The 18,363-nt window shown below is 41.9% G+C and overlaps 1 protein-coding gene and 1 long non-coding RNA gene across 3 annotated transcripts in view; one reads left to right on the top strand and one right to left on the bottom strand.

Annotated features, from left to right (window-relative positions):
- FTO (FTO alpha-ketoglutarate dependent dioxygenase) overlaps nucleotides 1-18,363 on the bottom strand; it is a 345,689-nt gene that overhangs the window by 77,944 nt on the left and 249,382 nt on the right. The gene's annotated exons all lie outside the window — the stretch shown is intronic.
- LOC106729787 lies at nucleotides 5,442-17,101 on the top strand. 2 transcript variants are annotated; one of them, XR_001366200.2, is made up of 6 exons: nucleotides 5,442-6,966; nucleotides 14,282-14,353; nucleotides 14,794-14,891; nucleotides 15,477-15,560; nucleotides 15,845-15,967; nucleotides 16,459-17,101. It is a non-coding gene; the product is annotated as an uncharacterized LOC106729787 (long non-coding RNA). The 2 variants fall into 2 exon arrangements; XR_004322410.1 differs by having other exon boundaries at nucleotides 14,282-14,416.

Raw genomic sequence — 18,363 nt, 5'->3', positions numbered from 1 at the left:
CCCAGTACTTGCATATAATTTGCATATGTTAAATGCATAAATTATTACTAAAAAATTTTAAATGGTTTTGAGAGTGTGCCAGAGAATGAAGAAAGAAAATTATGGTGCCTGTGGGAGGTACTTTGGTTACCTCCCCAACAACCACTTCCTCCTTCTCCCTTGCTAACAGAACCTCTATTTTTTTCAGGTATTCAACACTCAGGGGAAATGGACTCCACTGTCAGTTCAGGAGGAAGGTCTTGGTTAATAAGCCAATGATGGTGTTCCCACTTCCTCTCGTCAGTCTTTGGCTTCGGAGTAGACATCTGACCCAGATCTGGGCAATGAGACCAGAGGGAAGGTCAAGTGGGAGTTCCTATGAAGGATTTTCTCACTTTTGAGAGGGAGACACTAGAAGAGTTGCTCTCTTTCCATTGCTGTTGCTTCTACATCTGGATGTGATGGCTGGAGCCGCTGCAGCCATTTGAAACATGAAGGAAGCCAGCATAAGGGTAAAGGTTACAATGGCAGAGCTGAAGAGAGAAGAATCCAGGTATTCAATGACACCATTGGGCCTCTGATCAGATCAACCTACAGCTGTCCTACTTCTGAAGTTCCTGTAATGTGAGACGATAATTGCCCTTGTTTAAGCCAATCTGAGTCAGAGCACAATTTGATACTGTACCCATTTGTTCATTATGGAAGGGTAGCATTGACATTTTCAGCCTAGCTACAAGCACAACAACACAGCTGAATTTAAATCTCATTCACTGAAACTAAACTGGTATCTGCATATATTACTGGTGGAGTTTTTAAAATTGGTATAATCCTTTCGGAGAGGGGATTGTCAATATGTATCAACAGTTATAAAGAGGTTTATAAATTTTAATCCAGCATTTCACTTTGCACAATACACCTCAGGGAAAGAACCCAAACCACAAAGAAATATATACTCCATATTTAATAGAGTATTATGCATCCATTAAAAATGATGATTAAAACTATTAGTAAAGTGAAAAATAATTAGGACAAGTGAACAGGAAAAGGTTATAATAACAGTAACACTAAGACCACAACAAAACTTGATGTGTGTGTGTTTAAGAGCTTGGAATAAAATCTACCAAAAAATGGTTACAGAGTTGAGAGTCATGGTGGGAGATGAGGGGTGAGTTACTTTTTCCAGTTCTTTCATTTCCAAAGTTCCTAAATAGAAAATATATACAGATACAGATATTTGAAATGTTCACCCTGCATTATTCAGCTGCTCAGTGGAATTTGTGGGCAGTGCTGATTGAAAATGTCTGGAGAGGGAGACCAGGCTAGCCTGGGGAAAAGACTGGAGGCAGATACAGAAAGCTCATTAGCACCAGGATTTCTTCACAACTAGTTGGATTTTTTTCCTTTAAATTCAGACTTTTCTCTCCACCCCCACCCTTTTTCTTTCTTTCTTTTTATTTTATTTTATTTTTCTTTTTAAGGAGATGATTATCCCAGGATTTGGGTAAGGCAAACAAGAATAGTTAACAAGCATAGGATGGTGAGCTAACACACCATCACTTGAAGAAGCCATTGGGGAAAATTCCTATTTCTAAATAAGAGAAAGAAGATGCCAACTGCTTTGATTCAAGCGTTCTGCTCCAGAATAAATTTGCCTGGAAGTGCAGAGGGGGTACAAGGTGGGGGTTGGGGGGGTATTAGGGCATTCTTTTAAATAAAAGCAGGGACGTTGATGCTTCTTCTAATCTAAGCCAACAATGGCACTACTGACAGAGTCCCAAAGCAGCTCACGATATTCCCCATAATTAAGAGGGATGGTTGGCATCAGAGGGACCAGAAATGTTCTGTAGATTAACTGCTTACTTCATTGCTAATGACTGCCCAATTTCTTTAGACTAATTGGAGCAATCTACATTTTTGCAGGAAAGATGAAGTATCAACTTGATTTGGTGTCGATAAAAAATTGATGGATGCTTCTGACTGCTACTTCTCAACAATACACGGATTATTACTACTGTAATTATCATAAATGACAAAACATGGGCAAGTGGTGATTACAAGTCTAATTCTATCTTGAGGTTTTAATGGCATAAACCACTCAGGCTTTACGCTCATGATTTACTGCATCATCAAAATCCCTGAAAGGATTACCCTTGGGTGAATGCCACTCATTATCTTACCAATAATGCATTGGTTTGGCCCAACATGGAACACATAATCAAGACTGAGTTCTTGGAAAAGCCCTTTTAAAATATTTAAATCTTTAGCTTGAGAAGGAAGCATGTACCGGCCAAAATCTTTCTCTCCTTGTCTGGATGTTACAGTCGTATTTTCCTCTGACATGTACAGAGGCTGGGTATCTCTGTGTCACAAAACAGCCTACCAATCTGTATGCCAGTGCTGGAGATGCTGTTATTACCTTGGTTAATGCCACCAAGCGCCACCAGAGTGCCATCAACCAGGTAGAGAGAAAAGGTTATAAACCTCACATGCTCCCCACCTGGCTGGGCACCAACACTAGACCTGCAGGGTCGCCCTTCTCTGGGGGAAGAGGACAGGGAGGAAGGCAGGGAGGAAGAATTTGCTGTTATTTGGGAGAAATGCACGGAACATCTTGTGTTACAATAAAAGACACTTCAGCTGTAGCAGAGGCAGCTCCAGTACCAGGGAGACCGTAGACTGGGATTGCAAAATAAAATGCCTCCAAAGTCCAGGTGGGCAACCAAAGAGGAAACACAATGAAAATGAGGGGTAGTGGTGACCAGGGAAGAGCTATTCCCTGTAAAACCAGCAGCTACCCATTGCTGCCGAGTGATTGTGGCCAGGTGGAAGGGGACCGGTATTGTTCAGTCTTCTTTTTTTCCCAAGAGAAGTCAGACATCTTCACTTGTATGTGAAATATCCAGGTTTTAAAATGAGGGAATTCTAATTCAAATAGATACATGCACCCTAATGTTCATAGCAGCACTATTTACAATAGCCAAAGACAGTGGAAACAACTTAAATGTCCATCAATAGATGACTGGATAAAGAAGTTGTGGTATATTTATACGATGGAACATTACTCAGCCATAAAAAATAAAATAATGCCATTTGCAGCAACATGGATGGTCCTAGAGATCATCATTCTAAGTGATGGAAACCAGAAAGTGAAAGAAAAATACCATATAATATCACTCATATGTGGAATCTTAAAAAAAAAAAAAGACACGAACTTATTTATAAATCAGAAATGGACTCACAGACATAGAAAACAAACTTATGGCTACTGGGGGGACAGGGGGTGGGAAGGGATAAATTGGGGGTTTGAGATTTGCAGATACTAACTACTACATATAAAATAAATGAACAACAAATTTCTTCTATATAGCACAGGGAACTATATTCAATATCTTGTAATATAACGAAGAATATGAAAATGAATATATGTATGTATATGTCTGACTGAAACATTATGCTGTACATCGGAAATTGACACCACATTGTACACTGACTATACTTTAATTTTAAAAATGTCAAGAAAACAAAAAGCAAACCACCCCCTCCCCTCAAAAAATAAATGTTGGGAAACAACTACATTTTTAACATAATGGTTAAGAGAATGGATTTTGGGATCAGACTGCCTGCATTAAGGACACATCACTTAATCTGAATGTCAGTCTTCCTCACAGGTAAATGGGGAGAGTGCCCCCCACTTCATAGAGTTGTTTTGAGGATGAAACGGAGGAATAAAGGAAGGTGCATAAAATCATCCTGACACATCGTAATTGCTCAATAGCTACCACTGTTACCTGAGGCTGGATCTGGCCTCCTGGCTCTTAGATTGTGACCTCTGTTGTAGAAAGAAATGGAATGTGAGGTAAGATAGAAACATGGCCAAGAGCAATGGCTCTGAGGTCAAGCACGTGAGTTGGAACTCTGTTCTCCCTACTTGCTGGAGGCTGTCTGACCCTAAGTCACTTGATGAAGGCTCGGCCTTCTCATCTGGCAACTAGGGATAACGAAGTGCCTGCTTTATAGAGTGTTGTGAGGATGAAGTTTAGAAATCTCCCTAAGCATGCAGCAGAGTATCTGGCATACGTTCAGTAAACAGTTAAGAAATATGAATAAATAAACACGTAGAGCACGGGGAACTATATTCAACACTTTGTAATGGCCTATAATGAAAAAGAATATGAAAAAGGAGATATATATATATATATATATATGAAAATGAATCACTAGGCTGTGCACCAGTAATTAACACAACATTGTAAATCCACTATACTTCAGTTAAAAATAAGTAAATAAAAATAAAAGTGAAAGATATAAAAAAAGAAATATGAATAGTCATTATTCATGTTCTTTTTTAAGTTGAATTTTTCAGAAGTCTTCACATTTTAAAATCTTTTTTAAAAAGTTGGTCCAAACTTTCTGCTCTTGTCCCAGAGTCCCTTCTGCTGTGGGCATAGTTTTATTATTTTATTGTTAGTTATTAACCATGGGAAATTCCCTTTTTAAGATTATTCTTTTGGGTTTTTTTTTTAAAGTGATATTGACTTTCTTTCTTTCTTTTTTTCTTTCTTTTCCTTCCCTCCTTCTTTCTTTCTCTCTTTCTTTGTCTGTCTGTCTGTCTGTCTATCTTTCCCCTTAACGGAGGCACTGGGGATTGAACCCAGGACCTACGCCAAGCATGCGCTCTACCACTGAGCTACACTCCCACCCCTCTCTGTTGTTTTCTGAGGTGCTACTTCAATGATTACAACTGTCACCAAATGCAAAGAACTGCTGTTAACACACAACTCTGAGTGTAAACAGTACAGGGGATGCACAGTCTTAGGAGTGAAAGTTGCTATAAGATTTTACATGAAACATAACTGTTTCTGTTATATGGAAATATCTGACAACATCCAGTTGAAGGGTGTCTGCAGTTGAAATATCCAGGACATCTCTCTCCATTTAAAAAAGCCTGAAAATCCATGCACATCTTAACAGCACAGACTTCAGGCAAGCTAGACCCGGGCCAGTGACGTGAGAACGGCGCTCTCCAGCTGAGCCGTGGGAGTGATTACTTGGTTCGGTCGACCAAAATTCTTCCACACACCAGACCAAAGGAGGCTCCCCAGTTTGCCTCCTGGTGCAACTCTCATTGGGGGGGGGGGGCCTGTACATTTCCTCTCTGAAAAAGACAGAGCTTCAACCGAAGTGCTGCAGGCTTCTGAAAACCAAAGCCCATCTATCACTAGCAAAGAAAAATGCATTTCCTTTCAAACACTTGTGAGTGAGACAGGATACAGATTATACTAGAAGCGTCAACAGGCGTACACTGCCGAAAGTGGACATGCTTCAAGTCACCACGGGTCCTCTATCACTTGCTCGTGACTTTCAAATACCCTTTCGAGTGCATGGAGAATCTTATATGTCACAGCTATTTGGGAAAATAAATTACGGGGATGATCTGGTATTCCAAGAACCATAGACTGTCAGGTACAGGCTTCTGTTTCCTAATATCAAGTTTTACTCTGTGGGCTCACCAGGTAAACCTCCGGGCTTCTCCAAATCTCAAACCATCGAAAGTGAGTCAATTAAAACGAAAAAGCTGTGCTTTGCAACTGCAAGTTATCTGAAATCTTCCAAAAGAAACTTCTCCTTTAGGTAACAATCTCCATAGCTTTCTTATTGTTTTATACACCTAGTCATGGATATTACAACAACTGGATGTAAAATTAACTTTGTTTTCTCTGAGATCATTTAAATATTGAAAAATCATGTTCCTAATGACATCCTCAGTTACCTCAGTCTCTTTTCCTGTGAGTATGGCGATCACCTGACGCACAAGAGTCAGAGGTGAGTGAGATTAAGAGGAGGTTTCCTCTGGAAATAGTCTAATGTAACCATCCACCCTCCTTCCTTCCCCTGCCCCTCCCCTCCAAGACTCACGACTTCAAAATGCCTAAATCCAATGAGATATCGCTTACTGTCGGGGATGCACATACCAGAGGAAGTGCTGGGGATAAAGGAAATCTGTGAATCAGAGAAAGATGTTGGTATGCAAGATTGAAGATACACCAGCTGGCCCACTGCTTCAGCTGGTTTCCAGAGGCCAGGAAGAAATTAGTCTCACAGTTCAGTTAAAAGAACACCTGGCCATTCACCCAGAGGCACAAATTCACTCTTGAACAGGGTTATCTTTGTTTCCATACCAAACACACCTAGGAATGAAGTTATTTAAAATCCTGTGACTCTCACTGTCCTAAATTGCTCGCGCGTTCATAAAATTCAGGAGGTGGTGAAGAGGGGGCAGGGACTGGGGGTAAAAATAGCAGTGTCAACAGGACTGATTTTAAAGGCTGGGATGGGCTTCCTCTGACCATTACAACTGGGTTGGGGCATGTCACATGAATTTCCCAGACATTTTAATGAAGATTTACAAATGTGAAGAGCTAGGAGGGAAGGAATTGTATTAAAGTCAAAGAATGAATACTCTGCCCACAACCAAAAAGACACATTAGAGCCACTGAGGCTTAGAAGGACAGGTACCTTAGCTCAGTGTTTCCCTGTTTGTTGGGGTCTGTGCAAAGCTCAAAGTGACAGTCAGAAATAAATTCAAGTTCCTCAATGGCTTATGAGTGTGGGCAGTATCATTTTACAGCTGAACCCTCAACTGTGACACGAACTCCTCTTTCTCCAAAGAAGGGTCAAGTTGAATCTTGCCATGAAGCACAGAGCGTGTGGCTGGGTGGGGTGAGTCATGGAGAAAGCTACCTGACGCTGGAGGAGATTACTGGGCTGGATTCACAGCAGAAAGGCCAGATGTGTACGTAGGAGGCAGCTGTCGGTGGGGGGAGAGGACAGTGTGGTAGTGGGGGAGTCGGCAACTTGTGAAGGCAGAACGTACTGGCAGGTACCACTGGCACAAGGCTTGCTGGGAGGTCTGGGCAGACAGATCCAAGATGGAATGCAGCCTGGGAACTGGGCTCCTGGGAGATACCATCTTGAAACCAGTATCAGGTACTGATCTTTGGGAAAACTCCAACTGCTGATTTTATTGCTCACTTGTTCTTCTTCCCAGTAAATTTCCACCCTTTTTTCTTGACCTGTTTATGGACATCCTTCAGTTTCCTTTCTTGCTTCTGTCAGTCACTTTGCAATGTTTTTTCTTTTTTTAACTGAGGAATAATTTACACCATCTAAGAGCACAGTTTGATGAACTGAGAGGAATTTTAAAATTTGGAAATCATTGTTTTTCTTTTTCTTTTTTTGCAAATCACTTTAAAGGTGCAGAAAAGTTACAAGAATAGTACCCCCATACGTCCATCTACTCTTTATCCAAATTTATCCTTTGTTAACATTTCCTGCCTTTTTTTTTTTTTTTTTGCTGGGGTCATTTACTTGTGGGTTAAAACACCACAGTGGCAAAAGGAATCTCATAGCAATCAATGTGTGTTTACTAAACACCCATGGTGGAATGACCCCGAGCTTCGTGCTGGGAGAGGACAAGAATGACAGTCTCTTTCCTCCAGGAACTTACAATTCAGTTGTTAGGTACCAACAAGATGGCCACTGTCACATTCAAATTTGAAAATGAAGTCTGAGCCTTTGGAGATAGCTTCATCTGTGGATGCTGGCATGGGGAAGAAACTGGAGGCAACTACAGTTCCTGGCAGGAACTATAATTTGGCAATCCAGCATTTCCTCAAATGGGTCAAACAGTATCAGTAACTGGGCATATTCAGATGCATTAACTAGGGGGAAAAAGGAGGAAGGGTTCCTTGGTCAAGTATACTTGGGAAATATTCATTGAGGCAATGCTCATCAAGTAGTTTCCTAAATTCCAGTCTTCCCTCAGAGCCTTTACTGGGCTCTGCTAATGGGCTTTGTGAATCTCCAAGAAAGGGGGAAGGCTATAGAATATTCCTTATTTCCCAAAGACATTAGATTAGCTCACAGGATTGGTGCCCCACGGAACACTCTTTGGAAGCTTGAAGGAAGCTCGTACTCTCAAAGAAGAAACTGGAAAATTTGTGAAGTTATATGCAAATAATTGCAAAACATTTTTGCAAGCCCAAGTCGGTAAGTAGGTACTTTGGCGATCGACTTTATAACTGCATCACATGATTGCTGCCCAGGAACCTTAATTAGCTCCCAAACACTCACTGGATCAGGTCTAGACTTAGCAGAGGTAATGGAAGGAGCTGGGAACCTACATTTATTGAGTATCTACCAAGTGCCAGGTGTTGTTTTTCTGTACAAAATCTTGTAAAGGGAGTGGGTTCCTCGGATTGCCTGCTTTGGCCTCTACTGTGGCCTCGGCACCAGCACAGGGTCTGACACTTAGCAGGAACCCGATGAATATTTCTGGAATCGAAACGAATCTGTTTCACAGTGTGACAGTAAGTTCATCAGATGGATTTCCATAAGCTACGTTTAAATGTTTCATTATTAGACCAAAGAGGTCATTAGATGGTGGCCCCCAGCCTGCAGACGGTGCTTTGCTTGACTTGTACAGGGTTTTAAGATAAACTGACAACATTTAAAGGAGCTGGGAGATTTTTAAAAATCCAGATTCATTTCCAGCTTCTTCTGAAATATCAGAAGATACGGATGCAACATGGGACCAGCTCCCAAAGGGCCACATCCAGTGCAGAGCAGAGGGGTGGCTGTACTGGAGAATAGTTTGCCACTGTCCCTACCACTCTCTATTGTCTCCACGCCGGAGGCCACGTCTCTGTTGCCAGTGATGACTGGGCTGGTACCCCTGGGTATTGTAAGCATTTGAGTTTGTGATTTCTGATCTATAATAACAATAACCAACCTATGTTGTGCTTATCACATGCCAGATACCATTCTCAACACCTTTTATATGTATTAACTCACAACAACCTTACAAGGTGGGTACTCTTATCACCTCCCCTTTACAGACGACGATCCAAGCAGAGGAGAGGTGAGCCATGTGCTCTGGGTCTCATCCCTAGTAAGTGGCACAGTGGGCTCTGACTCAGACCATCTGGCTCCAGCGTCTGCTCTTTTAACACCGTGGTCTACTTGCCTCCGTCACACAGATATATTTTATTACCCCTAATTGTCTTCACATTTTTCATGGATATTCATCTTGTATTCCCCCCAAACTATACTGGCCTCAAAGGCATACAATGCATCATCTTTCTGTTGTGTTTTACTTCGGCAGATTTTTTTTTTTTCCCCAGTGCCCTTTGATTTCACTTGATCAGGATGATCTGGATAAGTAAACATATTTCACAATTCCCCTCACCTCCATTAGGAAGCTAGCCAAGGTCTGGCTCCCCAAGAGCAAGCTAGGTATTGGCCAAAACTGCCACGGGCTGGCAGCCCGACACGGCTGCGAATGGAAGTCAGCCTTCACACTTCTCACACTGACAAACAACCGCAAGCTTGCGTCCCACAGACTCCGGGCTGATGGCTGGAATACACATGTATTAAGTTTCATTAGTTCCCCCATTTGGTTCAGTGTGGGTTTACCCACACAGCTGGCTTGGAGCCTGTCCTTTCACTTACATTAGTTCTAGTTCTCTACAGTTTTGATTTACTGACAAAGCACTCTCTTTATCTAGTAAGGGCGTAAGAGTTTCGTCTGGGTGGTAGAGACAAATTGTGTTTGTCTGGCTGTATGGAAACCGTGGTTGGTACAATTGGGCCAGTTGGGTCATTTAGCATTTCCACGTGGGGCACTGCCTAGAGAAAGGTGTTTTAATTACTAATTAGTCCATATCAGCAAAGGCAATGTATTTTCCATTATTTCTTTACTGGGGATTCTGATTCATAAAATATCTTAGGGAAAACACATTTTACGTTACCGAGTCTTTGATTTCCCAGGGAAACTAATAAATAATCAACAAAAATATGATTAAAGGCTGCTTGAACTACCATCCAAAAAAGAACTCTAGCTGGCAAAGAATCTTTCTGATCTGAATCTTTTTATTCCTAGAAACAGAATTCTTACTTAGCCTTTCAAAAGCCTGATGAAGGCTTTGGCTAAGTTTTGACATAAGATTTTCATATTCAAAATATCTGTTGAAATAAGGGGAGAAGGGATATGAATCTTGAAGCTGCATTAGTCTGAAATAGAGCTTAGTAAGCTAGAAAGGGAAATTACTTCTCTGTAATTGGAATTCTCTCCTAAAAAATCCCTTTGAAATCATGTTCAGCTACCTTCCCATTTTGTGTCCCAGGGAAGCTAACTTTAACCCTTTCTGGAACTACCCACCATAAAAATTATTTGATGTTTATAAACTGCCTTGGGAAGAGATTCCTGAGCAATGGTCTGTGTCATCAAAGAACTTAATAATAAACGAGTGGCTCCCAAGAGTCCTAGACGCAGTTAATAACGTTTTCTCCAGGACACCTCCTCCCATTAGAACCCTGCTGTTTATATCCATATATCGCGTTCATCTTGGCCATATAGTTCTAAGACAGGCGCCAGAAAAATCCCCCAATCTGAGTTCCATTACCTTTGAAATGACTTAACTAAACTCTGCCCCGGCGCAGTTCTCTAAGTTCTTTGAAGGCAGGGGCTGTGTTTGATCCTTCTTTGTATCTTTAATGTCCGTACTTAGTAGTTGCTTGATAAATGCCTCATGAATCCTGAATGAGAACTGGCTGGGTAAGCAGGACAAGTTACTTAACTTCTATTCTCTTCAGGTTTTCTCAACTGCAAAATGGTAGTAATATCTTCCTCAAAGGATTCCCATGAGGATTAAATGAGTACATAAAAAGTAGTATGCACTACATATATCAGCACAGTGCTTGGGAAACAGCCACGTTATACAGCTACTAGTGCATTAATATAATAATAACAATGTAATAATTACATACATAGCATATATACATATTATATATAGGCTTTCCTCCCTTTTACATCTACTTTGATGTGAAGACAAGAAATCTGGTTCTGCCTGGAGGTAACCCATAATACTAAGGCATTCCACTGAATTTCCAGGTCATCAGGGTATACAGCTTCATCACATTAGAGTTGGTGCCTCGTATCAAAACCATAAGAGTGTTCACCTGGCCTACGGGAGAATTCTCATGTGTAAGTGTGACATATCCCGCTTTGTACCTGTCCTCTTTTGTTAAGGACACAAACCCCTTAAACGGCATGCGATGCCTGACACGGGTGTTTCCTCGTTACTGGATGGCCACACCCTACGTCCATGCCACAGCTCAGCGCATGGTAACAATGAGCAAACATCAACTTGAATTTGATTTGGAAGACAGTTATATCCAAAGAATAACCAAACATGGGGAATTCTGCTGCTTTTAGTTGCAAAATTTTTAATACAGTCTTTTCCCCAAAAGATGTAACATGCTAAGTAATGATAATTAAACATTTTCTGAGCCTATTTCTTAATTGTATTTCTTGAATATAATTCACATCCTGGATGATTTACCCAGGTAAAGAGTATATACATCAGTGATTTTTAGTATATTCCTTTCTGCCCACTCCAGCCCCATTAGACAACCAGTAATCCACTCTCTGTCTCTTACAGGTTAGCCTATTCTGGACATTTCATATAAACAGGGACATACTGCATGGCATTTTGTAACTGGCTTCTTTCATTTAGCATGTTTTCAAAAATCATCCACATTGTGGCATGTATTAGTACTTCATTTTCTAAACTCGCTGAATCGTATTCCATTGTACGGACAGACCACATTTTGAGTATCCATTGATTACTCGAGGGACATTTGGGTTGTTTCCATCTTTAGCCTTTATGAATAACGCTCCTCTGAACGTTTGTATATAAGTTTTGTAGAGATACATGTTTTTGTTTCTTTTGGACAACTAGGCATGAAACTGCTGAATCGGATGGTAATTCTATGTTTAACAATTTTAAGAATTTCTAGTCTGTTTTCCAAAGTGGCTACACCATTTTATATCCACACCCGCTCCAGCAACATATAAGGGTTCTAATGTTTCCTTATTGTCATCAACATCTGTCATTATTGTCTTTACGATGACATACATTTTTAAGAGAGCAAAACAATTTTTTTAAAGTATCACTGCTTTATAAATAATTGTAAAAGTCACTGTTTATTAAGAGCTTTGAAGATCTGAAGTGCTTCTGGAGTTGTGGAGGGTAAAGTGACTATCAGGAGAAGCAGAAATCTCTTTCTGTGAACCTGCCTCCAATGGAAGAGAAGGATGAAGAGGTTTAAGTGGAATATATGTGCTTAGAATTTGTTAAAAATGTAGCTTCATAACCAGATAAAGAGGCTCTAATACTCCTGTTGGTGTCTCTTCCTAATCTTTTTCCACTCATTTGCTTTTAGTTCGTTAAAAAGGACTCATTCAAGTAGAAATCTGTTGCCTTTTTCTGGAAGTGTTTGGAATAAGATGTTACCAATCATATGGCCCAAAGGAAGCGCTCTCTGAGCTCAAATCCTACTAGGATTCCAAGGCTGGCCATGAAGCTGGTGGCTTACATGTTGTCTGAGAGCCCAACCTGGTGATCACAGGCTGAAAGGCAAGTTCCCAGGGGACAATGAGAAAGAATAAGTCTTGAGAGGCTAGTTCAGTAGCCTTAAAAGCCATAAAGTACAGTGGGTTGGATTAACATGCTTTCCCATCCCTAACTCCACTCTCATCATTTCACAAACCAAATGGAAGCAGAGATAAAATATGAAATCTACTGGTCTTTACAGATAAGTCTTTTCTTCAGCTGTGGGAACAGGGGAAAGGGCAGGGTTATCAGACTCTAAAGTCATCAGAGAAAGCAAAAATTGTGAAGAGTCAACATTACACTCAACAATCCCTCAAAGTTGAACTTAAATATTGACCTGTCACTTGTAGGTCAATATACCCTTTTTCAGTAAGTCCAACACAGCCAGGTGATCCCTCCATCATTGGAACAGATACAGTACATCAGTTAAGTGCCAAACGTTCAGTTAGGCAACAGAGTTGCCTTATGTTTGGGGGCCATGTTGTGCAAAAACAATATATATCTTTAAGGTGTTAGGATCACACTCAAAACAGGAAGATGTTCATCCTCTGAGAGGACGACGCAGATTCCTGACTCCTGTCTCACATTTACTCCAGGGCAAGTGCTTGTGGAATGGAATGGCAGAGGAAGAACTATTTATATTGCTATTGCTGTTTTTTCCTCCCTCTCTTGTTTAATGTAAGCTAATTAAAGACGTGTATGATGCCATTCACTGAAACGTGTTCCAGAAACCCACAGTTTAGACAAAAGTCATCTTTGTCACAGATGACAAGGGAAGAGACTCAATTGCTAAAGAGATTTCCAATCTCTGAATTCAGTAATGAAATTCCAGAGACCAGAAAAGGCTTTGGGCTTTTGCAGAAATGGAAGACTAGGCAGATTCTATCTAGCATAAATCCTTCACTTTATAGCTGAGGAAAATGGGATCCAAAGATATTTAGTGACTTATCCAAGTTCACCAGGCTGATGAGTGGCCAAGCCCTGCCCGGAGTGCAGACTTCCTGACTCCTTGTTTATGTTGTTAGAAAGTCTGATGAATCAAAGAAATTGCTCAAAGGTAAAAGTATACCTAGTGGTTCCAACTGGACCAGTCATCACACATTATACCAATTAAAATGCAATATAGGGGTGATTATTGCTGTGCTTTAATCATATGGTGGTGTCTACAACATGCTGACGGACATGTGTTTTGGAAAAATCAAATAAAACCACAGAGCTGGTTGTCACAGGCTCTGTTTCTTTAATTTACATAGTCTCAGCTTGCCTTTGGGGAATTCACAGACCAAAGCAAAGCTGTCCCCTAGAGACACAGTTCTTAAAGCAGACTTATTCACTTTGTTGTTGCAGTCACTTATAATCAGAGACATCAGAATGGTAGCATGATTCTGCAGAATTACCTGGCAACTTCAGTTGGGACCAGAATCTCCCCTCTTAGCCGTCCCAGTAGCTGAGAAAAATATCCAGATTCTAGGATCTGTCTTGGGCCCAAAAAGCTAGGAGGATTTTTTCTTTCCCCCTTGTAAATATATCTGTCCTCCATTCTCCACCTCCACCCCCTTCCTTTTCTTTGAAATTTGAGTATGACTTCTATGCCTGGTGACCTGTTGGAATATACTTGCTTGTTTGCTTTCTCCTGTGTTTTTCTTAATGCAATAACTTGAAATGTCAACATGAGGTGACAAGTAAATCCTCAGTCAAAATAAGTTTGCAACCAAACAGGAGGAGGAAAAGAAAAAGCAGGGAGAACGCTGGCCGTGGAGGCTGCTGAATGGCGGCCAAATCCACGGCCAAAGCACTAATAGAGCAGAGCATTCATCACATGAGCTCATTCCTGTTCTTTTATTCAGCAGGCTGCATTCTGCATCTTTTCCTCTGAGACTCACCATTTGCTCTGACTTTGCAGCTAATGCAACAAATAGGTAAAGAGAGATCACGGCTCGCTGTCTGGATGTAAACTCTGGCTACTTTTCTCCAAGCCAGAGGTACCTCTCGGAAGAATGTCTGTCAGTGGGGGCTGGGGGGGGTGGGGCAGGGTAGGGAAGTGTGTGTGTTGTTTTGTTGTTGTTTTGTTTTTGTTTCTGTTTTTTTCAATTATTTTTTATTGAAGTGTAGTTGATTTACAATGTTAGTTTCAAGTGTACAGCAAAGTGACTCACTTACACACATACACACACACACTTTTTGTTTTCCTTTTCAGATTCTTGTCCATTGTATGTTAGCACGAGAAACTGAATATAGTTCCCTGTGCTAGACAGGAGGTCCTTGTTGTTCATCTATTACATATAGTAATGCATGTCTGTTTTTAAAAATTTCCTGGTGAAGCAGAAACAGCAAACTAATGATATCCTCTATGATTCAGACATGGAGAGAACCTAGACTTTCCCATTCTAACTTGCCATGGAGTTTGGGAGAATCCAGCCGATTTACGGCACGGCTTCCATCAGAGGAGAAATGAAGGTTAGTGAAGTTGTAAATCAAAGGAAGGGGACAACACCTACCAGCCAGCAACTGGCTGTTTTCACGGGATCTTTAGCAACAGCTCAGGGACTACCTTGAAAGGAAAAACGTGCACGATGCCACGTTGTGAAAAAGTCATCACTTTAAGCAGTTTCCCTATTGTCATCATAAATTCTACCCCTTTCTCCCCTGCTTTGGTCGTGTTGGCCCCACGGCAGCTTGCCTCCACGGGACCTAAGCTGAGCGGGATGAGTTACAAACCCAAATCCCAGTGTTTGTTAAGGGGATTTATGCATTAGGTTCTCTGAAACTTTACCCAGAAAGTCTTCCTCACGCCTCTGCTAGGTTTCCGGGAGAGAGAGGGCCCCTTTGCGGATCTCCCCCTGGACTCCATGCTGGCAATGGGCACGAATAAATCCCGCTAATGACTTCTGCCTGTAGCTGACAGGTTCTGGTCTTTGGTGAATGCTGGGTCCCCCAAAACTGCTTTTTGTTTATTTCTAAAGAGGATTTACTGCAGGGCTTCTTCAGTAAGCATCAGTCAGCATTCCCCACGACGGCTGTCAACGCCCTTTGTTTCTGTAGGTGCGGCAAACGGAGGGATCTCATTCACGTTGTCACATCTGGGATCCCCAGCATTCCAACACTGAGGGTTTCAAACCATCTTGGGTAAAATCTAAGGGCCTGTTTTGGGAATTTCCTTTCTCTGGAGATGGGAGGGAGTTACCTTCTTTACATATCCCACTCTTGAGACACAGAATCCTTGGTTTTCCTTTGGGAATTACCACCATTCATGGGAGAGGGGAGGCCTGCACACTGACTGATTTAAGCATATGCCTTACCTCCTGGTTACAGGGATTGATTCAGGGATGAACACATAATTCATTCAGACTAAGGAGGCACAGTAAGGAGCCAGGGGCTTTTGAGAAAGGAAAGTTTTTCTTCTTTCATAGAATTAGTAGTGTGATGGTTGATGTGAAGGCTGGAGCTGCAACCTTCTTGCAACCAGAAGAGGCCAAAGCTGCCAAGAGCTATGAGGAACCTAAGAGTGCAACCAACTAAGAAGAACCTACGAGGTGAGTGATAGGTCCTGATAACATGGTTAATCTCTAGATTAAGCTATGCCTGAAGCTACTTACCATGTACTTCTCAATGACAACAACCACTAAACTCCTACTTAAGTCAATTTGGGTTGGGGTTTCTGTCTTTTGTGACTTGTTGAATATTGATACCTAAATTCAGTTAAGTAGACTCTGGTGTATGTATACTAAGTCTCTGATCTAGAGTCCAACCTGCTCCTAGAACATGGAAACAGTACTATGGCAATCTTGACATCTTGAACAGAGATGCTGGCAGAAGTCCTTGAAGATTCTGTCTCTCCTGTCATCTCAAATAGCCTGTTTGCCCTCCCAATCACGAACTCCGGCTCTGGTGTCTTTAGCCTCCCTCACCACTGCTTTCCGCCCTTGGCATATACACATGCTCTTGACTCTCCCATCTTACGAGATGTCTCCCTTTATGCGACCGCACCCTAGTTGCCACCCTGTAACTATACTGTCTTTTTCAGTCAAGCTACCCGAAGGAAGAGCGTATCACCAGTCCTTCCCAAAGCCTCAGTTCTGCAGACGGTTACATAAAAAGGAGCGTATGGTCAACTACATTTTGGGAAATGTTCCAGGTGGTAGCCTCCTTTTGGACAGTGACAGTTAACATGAGGGTAGTAAGGGCTCTGGGAATTCTTGCAGGAATGAAAACTCTTCAGTTTTATTTAACGCAACACTTCCCAAATTGATTTGACCGGAGAAACCACTCCCTCCTCTTTTACTCCACCTACAAGTGTTCAGCATCCCAAGGACCTAGAGCTCTGAGGGACATGCACTGCGAAATGCTGCTTTATACGCTTTGCATTCCTCTCTCACCTCCCATTTATCCACTTAGAAATCATTATAAAATATTTTTAAATACCAGAAATGTACAGAACACTTGTAGCTACACCAGTTTTGCCAAATTCTACTGAAAAAGATCTCGATCAAATAGGGCAGAAGACTTGCAGTTTTCAAATTCTCCATTTCTCACCTTGGCACACGTCCCTTCTGTCTCGAGTGCCCCTTCTCGCCTTTCCCCACCATTCTTCACTTGACAAAATCCTATTCCACCTTCAAGACTCAGATATTAATACCTCCAAGAAGTCTTTCCAGACCCCGCCTATTCCCCAGCCGGCCACGATTCCATGGTCCTCCTCTGAATTCCCAGAGTTCCCTGAGTGCACTCCTATCAAAAGACAGCAATGATCACATTCTTAGTTAACTGCCGCTTACTCACCAGTCTCCCTCACCAGACTACAAGTTCCTTAAGGATAGACACCGTCTTCTATTTCTGCATCCTCAACATCCTGCACAGTGCTGGGAACACCAAAGATAATGCTTTCCAATGTTCCTTGTGTGATGAATGTTCCTGGACCTTCTTGGTGAGTCTCCCCTGCCACTTAACAAATGTATACAAGTCACCCACCAAATTTCTTGTTGCTGTGTTGACTACTGTGTTGTCATGACTTCTGTGTATTTCATCCAGTCACTTATGTTTCCTCTTAGGATGCTGTCACCACTTTAATTTTTTTCCCCCTAAAAGCAATCAGGTATGGTGTGCTCTGCCCCAAATAGCAGAAAACTAACTCTCAAAAGCTGAAACCACCAGGATACTTATTTATTTCAGAAGAAGTCTGGAGGTGGGAGGTTTTGACGTTGGGCATCAGGGATCCAGGCTCTCTCTGTACATCTGTTCCACCAGTATTACTGTAACAGCCTTCTGTCCTCATACCTGTCCTCTCATCTTTGAAAGCTGGCTGCTATGGCTCCAGCATCCTGTCCTCTTGCTGGGTACCAAGGCCTCTGAAAGGCCAGAGGATATGACTCTGCCTTTTTCCCAGGAAGGAAATCCTTCCCTGAAGCCCTAGCAGACCTTGCCTTCCATCTCGTAGGTTAGAACTTGTCGCATGGTCCCCCCATTTGCAAGGGAGGGATAGTATGGCCATGACTTGATTAACCCAACTCTGACTGACCCCACCCCGGGACTGGCCGAGGAGCTGACTTTCCTGAAATCAAGGGCCCCCTATCCACCAGCAGAACAAAATTTGATTCTCTTAGTGGGGTAAAGAAACAAGGCAGGAGAGGTGACTGGCTCTTGGACAGGCGACGAGGTGTGCCTGGCAGAGTAACGCCAGTACAGCTGCCAGGGTACTGGCTGTGAAACCCAAAGAGTCAAGTTTCCAGGCTGAGGTTTCCCACTGGCCAACCCTGGGTTCTTGGCCAGCTCCTCATGATCTGAGTCAATGTTCATTAGCTCTAATATGAGGTTTCCTCAGTAGGGTCATGTGGGCTGATTAATGACTTTTAAAACAGAAAAAAAAAAAGACTTTTAAGAACTTAGGTGAACAGAAGCTTTTTTTTAGTGGTGCTGGGCATCTCCTGACATT

The sequence above is a fragment of the Camelus ferus genome, chromosome 9 (genome assembly GCF_009834535.1).
Source record: "Camelus ferus isolate YT-003-E chromosome 9, BCGSAC_Cfer_1.0, whole genome shotgun sequence".
NCBI classification, from domain to species: Eukaryota; Metazoa; Chordata; class Mammalia; order Artiodactyla; family Camelidae; genus Camelus; species Camelus ferus.
Note: the sequence above shows the minus strand (reverse complement) of the source record. Positions and strands in the feature narration are given on the sequence as shown.